Source organism: Triturus cristatus, chromosome 8 (assembly GCF_964204655.1).
Source record: "Triturus cristatus chromosome 8, aTriCri1.1, whole genome shotgun sequence".
Classification (NCBI taxonomy): Eukaryota; Metazoa; Chordata; class Amphibia; order Caudata; family Salamandridae; genus Triturus; species Triturus cristatus.
In genome coordinates, this window is record NC_140591.1 from 1,565,415,080 (window position 1) to 1,565,431,410 (window position 16,331).

Consider the following 16,331-nt stretch of genomic DNA (forward strand, 5'->3'; position numbering starts at 1 on the left):
GATGTCAACCATGAAATACATAAACAATTGTGTTAGACCTGGCATCTTTTGGCATGGTTACCCCTGACTTTTTGCCTCTACCACCTGTATTTTTGATGCTATGCTGGATGTCGTGTTTACTGGTATAGATGCTTTGGGCACTTTGCCACTGCTGATCAGTGTCAAAGTGCAAGTGCTCCCTAGTGAAATTGTGATGTAATTGGCTATACATGTTTGGCATATTTGTTCTACCTGTAAGGCCCTAGTAAAGTGCACTGAGAGTGCCAGGGCTGGTAGTACAAATGCTACTAGTGGGCTGCAGCACTGGTTGTGCCACCCACAGGAGTAGCGCTACAAGGATGTCTTAGGCCTGCTTGCAGTGCCTATGTGCAGTCCAGGACTGCCATGTCGACCTGGCCAGTGCAACCACTGACCAGGCCTTATCCTTCCCTTTCTGTACATGTAAGGCATCCCTATGGTGGCCCTAGGTACCCCCCTGGGTTGGGTGCAGTGTATCTGAAAGGTAGGGCATGTACTGAGGTGTGTAACATGCCCTGGTAGTGAATTACAGCCATTGTCGTTTTTCACTGCTGAGAGGCTATCTTGCCCATAGGACAGAATGAGGGAGGCTGTTTACATGCCTATCTTTCCCTAAAGGCAAGATTGAAAATCCAAGTTTGGTATCTTTGTGTTCAGAATTTAATTATACATCTTTTTAGAAAGATGGTTTTTAAATTCACTGTGTGAGAATAGCACTTTTTTAGAAAGTAGCTATTCTCCCGTTTAACCTTCCTGTGTGCCTGTGTGCAGATTGGCTGACTGGTGTCTTGTGATGGGCTAGGTGGCTCCAGGAGTCTGGATGAGTCAGCAGCAGGGTGAATAGGCAGATCTGCTCTAGATGGGTGGGAGGAGTAGCCCCTGGGTTTTGAATAGGGCTGCCTCTGCCAGCACAATGCCGGCTCCACCCCCTGCTGGCCAGGCTGAGGACTCTGCCCCTGCCAGCACAAAGAAGGCTCCACCTCCTGCTGGGCGTCCATTGACCCTGCCCCTCACTCTGAAAGGAACCAGGTGCTCCAGGGCAGAGCACACCCAGGAACCGGTTTGAGCAGGGGAATCCCCCCACTGAAACAAAGAGAGACAAAGACTTGGAGGGGTATAAGAAGAGGACCCCAAACACCTAAATTTCAGATCACTGTGGAACTAAGAAGGCACCTCTGCCAAGGAGAAAGCTGGAAGGAACTGAAGAGGAGAAGGTTGCCTGCTTGCTGTTTTGCTTTGCTGCCAAGGAGAGGGGAAGGACTCTGCTGTGTCCCCTTCTTTAAATTCTGATCTCCAAGGGCCTGAGGAGAGCTGGCTCCCTGTTAAGAAGTCCCAGGAACAAAAGGACTTCACCACCAGCTCCCCTGGAACTCTGCTGAGGGAGTTCTGACCTGCCTAGTCTTGGGGCCTCAGGAGGTCGTTTTGCTGTGCTTGGGAGCTGGAAAGCAGAAAGCGTGAACAAGACCCATCGCATCATCCATTTGAGGGTCGTATCATCCGGTTGCGAGTTGCAAGATCGAGAGTGCAAGAAGAATTTCATTGCGGCGTCATCGCAGCACCCGGAGTCCCCGCATCGCCGAGTGCGTTGAGCATCGTCCCGGTGCGTGAAGATTCCTGACACTGCGAAGGTCGTCGCAGAACCAGTTTGTGGGCCGCACCACTGCCGGTGCGTGAAAGTATCCAGTCGCTGTGTGCGTCCACGCAGTGTCCCGTCCCGTGGCGCATCGAGGGTTGCGGCGCCAGAAGTCAACGCCGCGCCGCGCATCGCGCCCCATCGAAGAGCGTCGCACCGTACCTGTGCGTCAAGCTTCCCCCTAAGAAACCTACGCAACGAAAGCCAAAGTCATCGCATCCTCTCCCTACAGATCGGAGCCGGCGCATCCACCTCTGCTGCGTGAAGCAGGGCTGCTGCAAAGCCTCCCCAAGGTCTCAGGAGTATCGCATCGCCTTTGCCATCTTCTTTGTTATAGCTTTTGGGAACCTTAGTGCAACTACAGGTACTGTTGGGCACGAGAGTGTCGCATTTTGTGCATTGAGAGTCGCATTGTGCAGGACACTGATTTTTACATCCTGGAGTACTTTCTACAAACTCTTGAACTATGTTTAAAGTAACCTTTTTAATTGTATGTTGGTTTTTCTGTAGTATTTGGTCTTGTGAAGTTTTTAGTAAAGATACCTTATTTTTCTAAAACTGGTGCAGAGTAAATCTGTGGTGTTTTCACTGTGTTACTGTGAGTGTTGGTACAAATACTTTACACATTGACTTTGATAGCCTAGACTGCTCAGGCCAAGCTACCTAGAGGGTGAGCAGGGGTTATCTTAACAGTGTATCCCCCTTTCCCTGACTAGAAGCAAGGGTCCCTACTTGGACAGTGGTACATACCCTGCCAACTAGAGACCCCTAGATCTAACAATTTGCAAAGCAACTGTAATTGTTTTCTATCAACAAAAGCATGTATACTATGTTATGTCATGCTGTTATGGTTTGTTTTGCTATGTTATGTTATGCTATCTTATGTTATGTTATGCTATCTTATGCTATATGTTGCTGTATGTTATGTTTTATGTTACAGTATGTTATATATTATATGTTATGTTGTGTTCTTCTATGCTATGTTATGTTATATTATGTTATATGTTATGTTATGCTATATGTTATGTTATATGTCATGTTTAGTTATGTTATGCTATGTTATGTTCTGTCCAATGTTCCATATCTAGTTTGTCTTTTTGGAGGTCTCTGCTTTCATTAAACCAACTTAGACCAGGGAACAAAATATGTGGTAATCCTGTTAGATCTATCTAAAGCATTTGAAATCATACCCCACTCAATTTTGCTGGAGCACTTGGAGGAGGCCGGAGTGAGCGGCCTGGCCAGGCAATGGTTAAAATATTTCTTGTTTGATCATGAGCAAGCAATGCACACCCCACTTCTCCAGCTATAAGGAGCCGAGACACTGCCTCTCAAGAATTCACCCTCAGTCCCACATATTTCAATAGATAAGATGATGGAATCTTGGTGTCATTGTGCCGTGAGACCCTGTTGCCGCACATGGGAGCACTCTAGGAGGGTAACGCCTCTGATGAGACTGCGGCTGCTGTCTGAGTCCCTTCTGTCCAAACAAGCACCCTCCTACTGTCTCTATCAAATGTGGCAGCCTCAAGCACAAGACACTGGTAATCCTCCAAGAAACAGGCCCTCTGGTTAATGAAGCAGATTTATATTTAATAAAAAAATTGACACTCAGTTTTGCCATCAGCCAGACGCACCAAGCGCAGAGCTCATGAGATGTGGGCCTTTGATCTCTAGGTCCTTCCTAATTTCACAAACCTTTAAAATTGGGGCTTTATTTGCATTACACTAATTCTACCTGCAAACCTACCTGAAATCCAGTATTGCAGCTTCAGTCCCTGCATGTAATAAGGTGAGATTTCTGCAGCTATTGAAACCTAGAAATCTGCATAGGTTTCTTTTGAGCAGGTTGGTGTGGCCCGAGATGACTGCCATTTTGGGTTTATTGCCCCTGACATGCCACTTGCTCTCTTCTCACATGGCGGCCATCTTTCCTCCTACATTCCAGAATCGTTCCTAAAAACAAAAAAAGGACTCCGGCTCCAGCCCAGCCCAGATCTCTTTACTCCACTCAGGGCAAAATAAAAGGGTTATGCCTAAATCCACTGCGCTGGAGCACCACTTAGTGGCTAAATTATAAATTGCAACCTACTAAATAAAACCTTAATGAGCCACATACTACAGCCTTCTGAACTGGCCTCGGGTGTCTAACCCTCCGCCTTCATGCTCGACACTTTGACACCCCTCAACCATGAACTGTGCTACACCCTCATTCAACCAGATGAATGCTGAAACTAAACCTGGCTCTTAAAAGTCCAACTACACTAACATAAAGTAGGTGCCTTATTTCCTCCCTTCCTAGCAATTATTGCAATGAACCCTCTTAGCACAAATGAATACTACCATCTCATACTGCTGCTCTTACCTACCAACTCCCCCGTCCCTATCCCAAAACTATTCTCCTCTTTCCTTAGTATGGACTCAGACAGAACCTCCATGGAAAGATATGGTCCCAATTCATGCTGCATAAAATTTCAGAGAAACTACAAATTCCTCAAAGAACACCCAGAAACACTAATAACTAAAACTGACTACAGGGTGAAACATGAAGACTTTATAAGGGACTTCATCTTTTACACTAAGAATCCTGCAAAATGGAGAGGTAACCTCCTAAAGCACCTATGTGCAAACAACACCACTAACATACCATATGGAGCCAAACTCACTATATCCCCGACCCAGAAATTTGATGGTGAAACGTACATATCTATATAGACTAACAGGAATATCCAAATCCAATCCTCGGAACAGTACCTCTCCATTCTTGACTGCCAATTCACCACTTTCTGAACTTCTGTGCCATCCTTTCAACATCACTCAACCTCCTCCCCCATAGAACATATCTCCTCACTCTCGCCTCTCCCAGCGGAACCTACCACCCCCAATCCCTAAACCACATGAAGCTATGAGCATACGCCAAAAATGAGCTCCTCCTCCATCAAGGCCTAACTTTCCTATACAGTTAGACCAAATGACCTCACCGTAATTCTTACAATCCTTTAACCACATCAGGCTAGATCCAACCATAAACCCCACTGGCAAATAGCACAATTATTTGTCTGCCACAGTTCCAACTGCCTCTCAACTGATCCCCATAGTCACCCATCTGGAACTCAAAATCAAATATAGTGATGCAAAATCTGCATTACGAAAAGGACGCAAAGATTTGCTCCAACTCACTTCCCAATCACACACTATGGAAAACTCTGATCAGACCACAAATATGCACCTTGACTCCCCATGCTCTAACTTTTCCCCTACATTCATTACCACCTCAAACCCAGACACATCAATACTGGAATGTCGCAGCTGGAAGCTGATATGCTGACCAACACATGTGAAAACTTTCCCTGCCAAACCTGCTTCCTCAAGATTCCAGTCATCATGGGCCTTAGTAGGTTGCCCTCCTCCAATCCCTCCCCAGACTACCTGCCCAACTAACTACTATCCATCCTAATCATTCTAAACCGAGATCACCATCCACGTTAAACTGTACACTATTAAAGTGTTGGTCAGCAGTCAACCATGTCACTGAAATAGCAGAAACCAACCGACTACATAAAATTGACATTTGCATACTGACTGGCACCTGACTAGAATGACAACTCATCCCCCCATTATTGATCTCCTCACCCCCCCCCAGGCTTCTCAATCATTTGCCGAGACCGCAAGGATCATGTTGGAGGTGTAATAGTCATCATACACAAAAATGACCTATGTCTCATACCCTTCTGCACAGCCAGAAACTCTACCTTCAAACATCTAAGAGTTAATATCACCTCCAAAAGCACCAACGTATTCAAATGTCACATCATCTATCACCTGCCAGGTGAAAACCCCCAATTATTCGAGTATCTAACAGACCTTATCTACCCTCCTGTAAACAAAAGATCTCACCTAACACTGCAAAATTATACTGACGATAAAGGCCTCGACACAATCATCTTCAACCATAATACCATATCCTTTCATTCCATCCTACCTACTGACTCAACTGATCACCACCTTATCCTACTCAATCTCAATGTCAACCAATCCAAGTTCCATACCCAAACTAATCGGCCTTAGCACTGGAATAGAAAAATCCCAAATTCTAACTCCATCGGACCTTACTTCCACTGATTTTTTTTTTTGTCCTCATACATGCCACCAGATGGTTTAAACTCTAGGTGGAAGATCCCCATACCTTTCACACTTTCCGATGTCCTTACCGCCCTTAACACAGTGTGCGGAAAAAAAGAGATCTCCCAGAGGTAGGCTGTCTTCGTGTCCAACTCCCGTTCCCATTCACTAAACTGGAACCCGGGAGGACTAAACCACAAACCTCTGGCATAATCATAGGACCATCCTTAGTTCTTCAACCAAGCAACCAGTGCCGACCACACCCCCTCAACACTTGCGGCCTCACAGGCCATATCAGACTTGCTAACCATCATGATGTTTTTTAAACAATCAGCAAATCTGGGGGGGGGCTCTGATTTCCATTCTTTACATATTTCTCTTCTGGCTATAACTATCACGTAGAATATAAATTGTGAGGCATAATTATTAATGTTATAATTTGGTAGCAAACCAAAGAAAACCAGTCTAAGAGAACATGTAATGGGGGTTTTTAAAACCTTTTCCAAGAAACCACAGACCGCCTCCCAATAACCCGAGAGTTCTGAACATTCTATAAACATATGTAAGTCGTCCGCTGCCGGGTGTTTGCATCTGGGGCAACGATAATTATTGGACGTGATCTTAGATAACTTTGCCGGGGTCCAGTAAATCCTATATGCCGTAAACAGGTGGTTTCTCCTCAGGTTTGCTGGTTTAATTAGACTCTGTGAGATAGAGAATGAGTCCATCCACATTTTTTGCACCTTCTCCTGACCGCCACATAAAACATTGCCCCAAAGGCCCCCCAGTTCCTGGTTCAGAGTCTCTTTTACACCTAATAGTGACCTATACCAAAACGAAACCTCCCGTTTCCAAACTCCGCCTCTACAGACAGCATCTAAAATCCCCCTTTCATCTTCAAACACCAGCGACTGCCCTGACCACCAGGCAGAAAGTTGATAATATTTAAATCTTGTTAAAGACCCGTTGGTCAAAGCCGCTATGGCCTCCCAGCCCATAAGACGCGAGTCAACACAGAGGTCACCCCATCTCCTGCAACCTGCCCTCTTAAGTGGCTGGGATAGTTGGTCCTGCAGGCATTCCGGAGTACCTTGCGAGTCCCAAATTGGGGCGTGAATGTTATAATAGGGGATCCCCACCATTCTCCTTACTTCCACTGATGACCTCTACTCTCACTATAACACTAAAATGACAGAACTTCTTGACAATGTCACCTCAAAAAAACTCAAATATTCAAGACCCTCCCTTCCAGTTCCTGACTGTTCGAGACCTTAACAAAGAGAGATGACTTAGGCAAGTTGAAAGAAACTGGAGACAACAACCCTCCCTGAACAATCTCTCTCTCCTCTAAGCTGAACACCTAAAATACAAAAAGAACATATCTACAGAGAGAAATGCTCTTTCTTTTGATCCCAACTTGACCACTCCAGAAACGGACCAATAGACCATTTCAACATCATCAAACAGCAAACCTCCTCTTACCCAATACATCCAACTGATGACTGTTAAGCGCTGTGAACAGTTCGCCAAATTCTTCTCCGAAAAAGAAACATACATCAAACTCTTACTCGACCTCTCCACCTCTTCTCTCCTTACCAATGATGCCTCATTTTCAGAAGATGGTCCCCCCACTGCCACACCTCCAACCAATAGTGGTCACCCAATTCCACCTCCTTGGTAAGCCAGAACACAGACCACAATCACATGCAACTGAAAAACAATGCAACCTGAACATGTTACAACATTTCTCTGAGGAGGAAGTCATCAAAATTCTTTCATCCATGAAGACATCATCACACCATCTGACCCCTTTCCCTCCTCTCTTTTCTCCCCAACATCGACTAAAGTCATCAAACCCTCCCTATCCAGAAGCTCTCCATTGTCATCCTTTAAACTCAGCCGAACCGTGCCCCTCATTAAAAAGCCTGATGCTGACCAGAATTAACTTAACAATTACAGACCAATAACTAATCTCCCTCTTCTGGCCAAAACTATTGAGAAATGTATGCTCTCACAATTTTTCAATCTTTTTTTCAGGAAAGACTGCAGTATGGAGACTGCAACTGTAAACATCACTGATGACTTACACAAATATCTAGATGATGGCAAGGCCTGTCTCTTAATCTTCTTGGACCGATCAGTGGCCTTGGATATTATCAATCACAACAATCTCCTAAACCCCATCTCACAGCGTGCAAGCATCAACGGTATTGTCCTTAAGAGGTTTGCCTTATTCCTGAACCAATGATCTCACCTAATGAAACTGAACAATTCCACTTCATCAGCAGCTTTAGTCCCACAAGGAGTTCCCCAAGCATCAATCCTGTCCCTTCCCTTGCTCTACCTTAATATAGAACCACTTGCAGTCATCTTGAAACAAGCCAGAATTGCCTATCATCTCTATGTAGATGACACTCAACTATACATTATAATCTTGTCATCTTAAAATATCCATCACCTAAACACTCTCTCTATAGTGCATTCCTGGCTGACCAACAACCACCTAAAGCTCAACCCCAACAAAACTGAACTCATCCTCATCCAACTAAAAGGAAAATCATATTCCATTCATATTTGGCTGGATAACCTAACTGCATTAAACTTTGTACTATATATCTCTAGCTCTGTTAAGTCACTAGGGATTACACTTGACAAAACCCTGAGCATGAAGGTCCATATTAATGCCTCATCAAAAAAGTGCCTTCTACACGATGACACACCTACAAAAACATGAACCTGTCATCCCCCTTGAAGAGCTAAAGACCATGGTACAATCCCTAGCCCACCCACAGCTGGACTACTGTAATGCAACACTCACTGGTATCCCAAAAACAACCTTGTCCCTATGAAATCCACACTCAACGCAGCGACTAGACTTCTCTCTGAAGAGAACTGTTATGATCACATCACACCCACACTTCAGAAACTCAACTGAATTGAAGCAAGAAGTATTTTTAAAATGGCCTGCATATCTGACAAAGCTCTCTATACTGAAAAATTCAACTACCTTGCAAACAAACTAATAAATTATGGATGAAAGAGGCCTCTGTGAAGCTCAAACTACTCCTGATTCCACCCACATTTAAGAATGAAAAATCACTCACAAGTTCCTTCCCTGGAAATGCACCTAGAATTTGGAATGCTCTGCCACAGTATCTATGTGACAATCACTCATTCCTACACTTCAGAAAAAAATATTAAAATACTTCTTCTCAACAAATACCTGAATCCACCCTCATATAATAATTGACATCCTTGATGCACTTCCCTCTCAACCGTCAAAGAGCCAGAACAACACTACCTCTGACTAGAACTGCACATTCCTCCAATGCCTGAAATTGCCTACCATCGCTACCTCTGAACTATTTGGTACATCTTTTTCCTTCAACTATTCTATATTATGTATTTCTTGCAAATGAAATGTACTCATACTCTGTAAAGTGCTCTGATACCCTCCGGCCAAGTTTGCTCTATGTAAAACAAAAAAAAAAAATCAATAGATACAATTGTGCCACAAGATGATGATACGCAACTACTTTCTACCAGGTTCACAATTCAGTAATCGAGAGGTTGTCTCCTTGCAGTAGCTAGATGGATGCAGAGGAGTTGTGTAAAGTAGGTGTGGGCGATGAATTCCACTCTGCTGGAAGAGGTTGTGGAGTTTTGCGCACTCGGGCAGAGTTCTGAAAAACTCAGTGAAGTGGTGCGGAGCTGAATTATCCTCTTGCACGGCTTGTCAATGTTAGGTGGGCAAGCGCAAGTGAGAAAAATCATATGCTCGACCACCTCCCGGCAGGATTTCTTAATGCAGGCGGTCGCGGCAGGTTGCTATTGCTTGCATTGAGAAACCTGCTGCTCTCATGCAGGAAGCTGCCGCTCAAGTGCAAAATCTATTCAAGGGGCAGGAAGAGGCAGCATCACCTTGCGCTGCACATTGTGCATTCGTGCTAATTGTACTGCATGGGACAAACTCCTGGCTCAAAAGGTCAGCGCGAGCTGCATGACTTATTGCACTCCACCGCTTGTGGAACTCCACCAAGCGCAGCTGTGTGTTTTTCCACTTTGCAGAGCTCCACCTAGCAGAACTCTCCAAACTCCACTAGGTCTAGTATAAAGCCTAACTGTCACAAATCAAAGTTACTATTCGTCTGCAAATTCTCTTCATTGGACCTATAGAGCTGATGACCAACAGATTTAAGGGAACCCCCAGTTCCATCCACTGCGATAGAACACCTGGGGATAAAATTTGATCAGAAGTTATCCTTCAAACCCCAAATCAAGGTAATCACAGCCTCTGGCTTTGCCTTGTAAAATTATTTTTAAAAAACCTTAACATTCTTCCCAGTGCATACATGGAAAATAATTCTGGTAACCTCTAGATTAAATTATGCCAAACATCTGTATATAGAGGTCTCAGTGGGTCCCAACAATAAATTACAGATGGTTCAAAATGCTGCTGTGTGGCTCTTAAACACCCCACTTGGCAGTCCATCTTTTTCTACCTGTAGCAAATTCACTGGCTGCAAAAAATCAAAGGATTAATTTCAGGCCTTGCTGATTACTTTTAGAGAAATATATAAAAAAGGACCTGCCTGTCTCAGTAGTAGGTTCATACACTATGTACCCACCAGAGTGCTCTGCTCTACAAATCAGGTACTGTGTATGTATTCCTATAGTCTGCAAAGCCAGGTAGGGCAGACACTCCCTCTCGCTATTTACAGTGGAACTTTGGAATAAGCTCCCATTGGATCAAAGAAAGATCAACTCTGATGACCTGTTTAGAAAAATACTGAAAAACTATCTCTTCAGGTAGATTCTGATTTAAGCCATAGTCATTTTCTGGTTAGCGCTGGGATGCCTCTTCAGAAGCAGGTGTTAAGCTCTACACATTGCAATAATTCAGTCATAAGTGACTTTACTTTATGTTATATTATGTTTATAGCGCACAACTTACCGAGGAGGGTATTCTGGCACTGAGGCAGAAGCTATATGCACTGAGACAGAGTCAGGGCTAGGAGAGGAGCCGGGTCTTCACTTTCGTGCGAAATCTAACCACAGATGTGTTTCAAATGTGCAGGGGCAGGTCATTCTAGGCTTCAGGAGCAAGGTAGAAGTTACGACCACACAATCTGGTTCGGCTGAAGCAGGGGGTGCAAGTAGTAGTCCAGCTGAACTGAGATGTCTGGTAGAATTATGGAAGTTGTTGAGCTACATGTGGGCAATGTTGTATAAGGCTTTGTATGTGTATGAAGAGGTTGAGGAGTGCTTGTTTGTGGATGAAGAGGAGCCAGTGGAGCTCTTTGAGGTGCAGGGTGATTTGAGTGTGGGGTGGAAGGTTGAGTCCGGCTTCTGAGATTTATTTGGGCTGGAGTCTCCTAACCCTCCTAGTCAGTTGAGCATTGATTCCAACATATATTGGATTGCTTAAGTGATAGGTCTGTGAGTGTTGGTGGGGAGCTATTTGAAGATCTTTTTGTGTTGAGCTTAAGGCAGTTGATTTTCATCCATTGTGTGCAGTCGCACAGCAAGAAAAACTGGTACACATGTTTGGGGTCTTGTCAGAGAAGAAGAGTATGAGCAGGGGGTTGTCAGCATAGGTTATGATGTTGAGTCCATGGGCACGGATGATGCTGTACTTGTAACTTGTATACAGAAGAGGCAGGAGGAAGGAAGCAGGGAAACAGTGGCGCACCTAAAAAAATAGGGGATGTAAGTAAGTAAAAGTTGGAAAATATGTACATTTTTCATACAGAATTTTAAAGAATATAGTGATGGATAATTTTTGCATGCAATATGTGCATATAAACCTGTTGAAAGAAAAGCTTTTAAATCCTGTTCCTAAGAAATGTAGCTTACACAAACTTTCTAGATGTACTTAAGAGGTGACACAGATATTTCAAGCAATGAAAAGGAAGCCCACTGTTTGTTGAGACCCCTTTACTCTCAAACAGTTTGACAAATAAGCACATTCAACTACCTGTAATTACAATGAGAACACCCCAGAGGGACCCCTTTTACATACCTATTATAGGAGTATATTTAAAACTGTAAAGAATGATTACGGTTTATGAAAATCATATGCACCATGCATAAAATATACATATAATATGAAACATGCTGTGTAAATATCATCAACTTAAAAATATAGCAAGACAATAGATACATTGTTTGAATTTTTACAACAAACCTTCCACAAACCATGATGGCTGTGATGAAGTTAACAAGCGAGTTTGGCAAAGTGTCAGGTTATGACATTAACGAAGACAAGACAGAAGTGATGAGTTGGAATATGGGTGTGACGGGGATTGTTGTTAAGAGAGAAATGAGATATCTGGGAGTAAGGATCACTCAAAATATTGCTGACCACACTAAGGTTAATTTTGACCGGGTTAGAAAAGAGATCTGTGCTAATATTCGGAGCTGGATGCATCTTACGCTAACTCTGTTCGGTAGAGTGAACTTAGTAAATATGATCGTGCTTCCGAAATTACCTTTTTTGTTTGATTCAATCCTCTTATCGTTTAGAAAGGAGTGGTTTGTCAAGTTACACAGCGATGCAAGCTCGTTCATTTGGGCATCAAGAGGGCCGCAAATATCCTGGCGCAAACTCAGAAGGAGGCTGGTGAAGGGAGGTTTAGTTCTTACAGATTTCATGCTTTACTCCTGGGCCTTTTCACTAAAAAATGGTAGAATGTTACTGGACATCCCCTTATATTCAGAGATAGGTAGGATGTTTAGAGTGATGCTTATGAAGGAGAAGGGAGCTGGAGTCGGTTTCATGTTTAAATTCGCTGATCCGAAATACTTTAAGAAGGTTAGGTTGAAGATTCTGAGGAAGATGGCGGAAACATGGTTTAAAATCATACAATATTTTAGTCATTGGGCCCCGATCTGGGATGTCCCAGGCTCTCCTGAATGGACAAAAGACTTACTGGCTTTACCCTTGAAAGAAGCGGGTATTCTAAGATGGGAGCACTTGTTGTTGGAGGGTCAGTTGGTTTCGTGGAACTGGTGCGAACGGGTAGTGGGCTCAAGGCTTTCAAGGTTTAAATACCTTCAGGTTCAAAGTTGATTTCAGACAATGGGTGTAAAGTTAGGAGAACCAAATGAATTTGAGGAAAAGCTTCTCTCTACTACAGTGTTTAAAAAAGAAATCGCACTATGGTACTGGATGATTCTGGAGATGGAAGACGGTGTGTTTACCTTGCCGGCGGATCTGTGGGGAGGATGCTTACGATAGACCGAGCTGGAAGACCAATGGCAATTATCTATGTCTACGCTTTATAAAACAGTTAACCCCGCATATCTGAGGAAGAATCATTTTTATTACTGTACATAGGGTGTATTGAACTCCACAAAGGCTTTCTAAATTTTGGTCAGGAAGAATGGTGGTATGTCCAAAGTGCAGCAGTCAGAGTGCCGATGACCTACATATGTTTCTCTACTGTCCGAAGCTACAGCTCTTCTGGGAGGCAGTAAGTAAGTGTCTGGCTAGCGCTCTAAACCTGCAGATTAAGGTAAGCGCTGTTTTGGTTATTTTTGGAGTTATAGAATGTAAAAGCTTGTTACTAAAGACTGTGCAAAACTGTTTTTTTATGCTATGCTTTTAGCGCGTAGGGAGATATTTAAATTGTGGGTATCTCCGACATCTCCAACATTGGAGGACTGGCTGAAATCTATGAGTTATATTGCTAATTTGGACATTTCGGATCAGGGGAAAACAAGTTATGAATTTTGGACTCCCTTTGTGTCTAGGGGAACTTTATGTTTGGAGGAATCGGTCCAATGATTAAGCCTTCCTCTGCCTCTGCTGTGTATAGTCTTCTCTGCGCGAGCAGAAGGACATGGGGAAGGGTCTGTGGTGGATGCATGGAAGAGGTCTCGCCAAAAGGTGGCATGTTTGCTGTCTTGGGAGCCTAGACCTTATCACCTCGGTCACAGCGATTGAGGTTAGCTAACCCAAGGCTGGCATCAATAGAAGGACGAAGGGTGGAAACAAGGCAAATGAGGACAAAAAAAATAGACAATAGATAAACACATTTCAATAATCATTAGTATATCCAGTCCATGTATGTGACTCATTCAATACCTGGTTCCCAAGGTATTGCCCACTGCATCCACCTGAAGAACACCCCCACAGAACAGAAACCACGTCCAGAAGATTTGATGCATCCTGGTGCTCTTGTTCCTGATGAATAGGGACAGCTGGCTGCAGAGGTTCTGAGAGAGGGTTATGCTGGTAGAGTTTGCCACCAGAAAGGGGCAGTCTTTCACTTTCACAAAGATTTCTTTGGCACTGTTGATGCTGCTTCTGATGCAATCAGTTGCAGCAGAGCATTTTGTGGCTCCAATTTGATAATGGTTGAGTCTGAGGGCAGATTTGTAGGTGTTTTCCTGACTTTGTCTACATCTGCAATCAAGTTGTTTGCAGTGGTGTTTGGTGAACATGAACAGCTCTGTGTATCAGTTTGCTTGCTGTCTGGTTCTGTTGATTTTGAGAGGAGCCAAAATATTGTGAGGCAGGTATTGAAGTTGAAAATAGATTCAGGGAGTTTGTTGTTTTGCCAAAGCTGGTGGTGTAGGTTTTGGAAAATCAGGATGCATTTGAGATCTTGTCTCAATCCTGTAGCGAAGATTTAACAATGGTATTTCTACAGTGGTATGGGATGAAAAAGCTGAAGGAAGGTTTGATCCAAAAAGGTGGTTGTCTACTGTGAAGTTTCTGAAGCTGTTAAAGGGGGGGTCCAATATGTGTAGGGCTTTCTACTTGCTGGGTAAGACAAAGGTTGGACAGGTCCTCGAAGAGGTTGGTTGTGTTGGGATCAATGAGGTCCATGAGGTGGCTGTTGAGGGCACTGGGGAGGAAGAAGGCACTGGAGTCAAGGATCGGTGAGGCGACAAAGTCTGTGATGGCGCTGCCAAAGTTGGATGTGTTTTTCGAGAGACTGATAGATGAGGGTGCCACTAAAGCTGTAGTTGGTGCTGATGAGGAGTTTCAAGGGCAAGTGTTCCATGTTCTATTATAGCCTAACCCCCATACCTGAGTACGATGTGCCAGGAAGTCGCTCTGTGTAGAACAGGTTATCGTCCCTTCCAGGATAGAGGTCAGAGTCAGCAGGGCTGCATCTCAGTCACAGTGCACCACGTTCCAGATAATCCTAGCAGAAGCGATCTTCTGCTAAATATAGCTTTGGCTGTATATATAATAAAAACACCATTCATATTACACTGTGTCAAACGTGCCGAGCTGCTGCAATTGTTTGTCTGGAGCCTTAGAGCTGATCCAACCGGAAAAAAAATGCGAGGACATCATGTTCTATGTGCTAAGCCTTGAACAGAGTGTACGCATCACATTATGCAATGCTTACCAAGACAGAAGCTGCATGTACAGTTACTTCTCAGTACATTATTGCATTAGTGTAAAACATGTAAAAAAGTCACCATTAAAAAAGATATCAAGCTAAAACGTGAAACTAAAATGAAGACTTAGCGTAGACCCTAATACACCTCACTACATCCTCTCCTTTCTGGAGAGAGACTCCTCTCAAGATTAATAGCATACTGATTAACCTATAAATGTCAATTAAACAATTACAAAATATACTTTAATAAAAAAGCAGATAAAAGCCATAAAAATGGCAAACAAAAACATACAACTAATACCAACGAATAAAGGTCAGCTTGTATTCAAAATAAGGGGCGAATTGAAAATCTAGGAGGCTCCCAAAACGTTTCCCATGTTCATAGAGACAGTGGGGTCCAGGAAGCATCCTGCATCTGCAGACAATATACCCACAGTGGCCTGAAGAGCAAGTTCCAAGGAATAAACATGGTCATATCAAGCCCATTCCTCAGATGCTTATAGTGTGGCAGCTGGTAGTGTATCCACAGTTGAAGAGCCAGATCCCTGGAATCCAGGAGATGCAACATCCATGCCGACCAGTGATAATGGGTCATTGAAAGAGCCTGCTGCAATGGCACCTCTCATAGGAAAGCACTGAAAATGAGCTCTCACCGATCGCTGCAGATCCATATCTGTAGATTGAACCAATAGCATTGCAAGACATAGATCCAGTGCAAACTTTAAAGGGCACCACAGACAGCTGAACACAGGCTGCCACAATGTAACCACAAAGGTCAAAAGAACAAAGAGCAGTTCATGTTCAATTCCTGATGTAAAGACACTCCAAAGTGCTTTGTCATATGCTCACGACATGGCAGGACATGTGGTAAGTCCATCACCATTTGGTCTCCAGGTAGAACATCCATTGTGGAGCAACAAAAATAGTACCAAAATAGCAATGACTAGAAATAACCCAAGTGGAATGCCTCCAAATACACTGGAAATTAAGAAACACCCTGAATATAGTCTGGAATGTACTATCAAAGGCAGACCCAATCACTTTAAAAAGCTGTACCACTCCTGCAGTATGTGATTCATTTAATACTTAGTGAACAAGTTCGCCATAATGTTGTGGCAAGTTTGTACTCAATAGCAATTGTATTTCAGAGGAACACCATGTAACTTGAACAAAGGTTTCTCATGCAGATGTTAATG

General features: G+C 43.6%; 1 pseudogene; it reads right to left on the minus strand.

The window, feature by feature from the left end:
• LOC146806168 (olfactory receptor 51A4-like) overlaps positions 1–16,331 on the minus strand; it is a 37,059-nt pseudogene that overhangs the window by 4,312 nt on the left and 16,416 nt on the right.